Source organism: Marmota marmota, unplaced genomic scaffold (assembly GCF_001458135.2).
Source record: "Marmota marmota marmota unplaced genomic scaffold, marMar, whole genome shotgun sequence".
Taxonomy (NCBI): Eukaryota; Metazoa; Chordata; class Mammalia; order Rodentia; family Sciuridae; genus Marmota; species Marmota marmota.
Genome location: NW_026000068.1, coordinates 774354 through 776643, shown reverse-complemented (window position 1 = coordinate 776643; position 2290 = coordinate 774354).

Genomic DNA, 2290 nt, shown 5'->3' with positions numbered 1-2290 from the left:
CTGGGTGAAGGCTGGGTGAAGGCTGGGTGAATGGCTGGGTGAAGGCTGGGTGAAGGCTGGGTGAATGGCTGGGTGAAGGCTGGGTGAAGGCTGGGTGAATGGCTGGGTGAAGGCTGGGTGAAGGCTGGGTGAATGGCTGGGTGAAGGCTGGGTGAAGGCTGGGTGAATGGCTGGGTGAAGGCTGGGTGAAGGCTGGGTGAATGGCTGGGTGAAGGCTGGGTGAAGGCTGGGTGAATGGCTGGGTGAAGGCTGGGTGAAGGCTGGGTGAATGGCTGGGTGAAGGCTGGGTGAAGGCTGGGTGAATGGCTGGGTGAAGGCTGGGTGAAGGCTGGGTGAATGGCTGGGTGAAGGCTGGGTGAAGGCTGGGTGAATGGCTGGGTGAAGGCTGGGTGAAGGCTGGGTGAATGGCTGGGTGAAGGCTGGGTGAAGGCTGGGTGAATGGCTGGGTGAAGGCTGGGTGAAGGCTGGGTGAATGGCTGGGTGAAGGCTGGGTGAAGGCTGGGTGAATGGCTGAGTGGCTGGGTGGCTGAGTGGCTGGGTGAAGGCTGGGTGAATGGCTGGGTGAAGGCTGGGTGAATGGCTAAATGGCTGAGTGGCTGGGTGGGTGGATGGCTGGGTGGGTGGATGGATAGATGGATGGTTGATTTGGTCAATGGGTGGATGGATAGGTGGGTGGGTGAATCAATGGGTGGTATATGGATGAATGGATCAATAGGAAGAAAAGGTGAACGGATGAAGGACGGGTGGATGGATGAGTGGTGGGTGGTTGGATGAATGGTTGCGTAGATGGGTAGATGGATGCATTGATGGGATGAATGGATGGGTGGGGGTGTGGCTGGTGGGGGTGTGGGTGGGGAGGCAGCAGAGCTGACAGGCGCACTCATCTGAGCTTGGAGGGGGCTCAGGCAGGGCTTGGCATCCCAGGTTTGGTTGGGGACCGTCACTCAAGCTGCTTGGGTCCAGCACTCTCCTGCTGATTCTACAGAGGGAAAAATTGCCATCCTTAGAAAAACTTTTCCTCAACATAAAGCAATACCGTTCAGTGTAGAAAATTCGGAAAGGGAAAAGGGGTAGGAGTGCTGGGCCATCAGAAGGCCGAGGACACAGTCCCCACGCTGAGCGCTTGGACTCGGGCCTTGCTCCCTGGGTCTGAGCGGCAGGGGTTGGGGCCCTGGGGGCTCCAGGGAGCATCTTCCAGCCCTCTCTCCGCCCTCAGACCAAGGGTGTGCTTCTGGGAGAAGGGACATGGGGACTCTGGGCACAATGGCTCCAGGCTCCTGGCTCCACAAGGCTGCCCCACAGGGCCGGTGCTGGGCAGAGTGGCCTCCGCACCCCTCCAGCCCTGAAGTTCCCAGAGTCCAGACCCTGGAGGCAGGAGTGGGGCGGGGGCAGAGCAAGGAGGAGGGTGCAGGCAGTGGAGAGGGACACTGGAGACCTTTGGCCATCTCTGGAAGGGCGGGTGCCCTGAGCCGTGGGCCCCCTCTGCAGGGGGCGGGGGATGGGATTCAGTTTTCTAGAGTTCTGCTTGTTCCTGTCCAGAATGCCCAGTGTGCAGGACCGGAGGGGGACAGGGCTCTTTCCAGTTCTGCCCACTCCTCTGCCAGGCTGAGCCACGGACTGGCAGGTTTTCTCGTGGGCCAGGTGCTGCATCCCAGGACAGGCAGGAGGGCTGGGCCACCTGCCCAGACCAAGCAGGGACAGGAAGCTGCGGATGGCTTGGGGTGGCTTCCTGCCCCTCCTGCAGAATCGCACCCCTCAGGACCGTGCCAGGGCTGCAGCTGCCCTGCTCTTCCTGCGTTCCCAGGCTGAGGCCCAGCTTCTACCTGGAAACCCCGGCCGGGGCCACGTGGGCACGGGGCAGAGGGCATTGTGAGGAGGCTGCGTGGAAAGGGGCCGTGAGGACAGGGCCTTAGCTGTTTTGATCACTGTAACAAGGCTCCACAGGCAGAGGCTCGAAGATCTGAAACCACGGTCCCCGTCCTAGAGGCCAGAGGGTGAAGATGGAGGCATCTGGTGAGGTGGCTGTGTCCCTGCCGCGTCCTCACTGTTGGAGAAATCCCTCATCAGCACCTGCAACTTTCAGAAGGGCCCCAAGTCCTCAGAGCCCCTCCCTTGAGACCTCCTCCCCGGCTGAGTTCTAACACATCACCTCAAGGTGAGCAGCCAGACCTGGAGTCCTCAGCCGAGAACGGGGCCAGGTGGAGAGGGGCTGGGAGGAGCCACGGGATAGGGCCACATGGACAGGGTGGAGAGGGCCACGGGGAGAGGGGCTGCGTGGAGAGGGGCCACA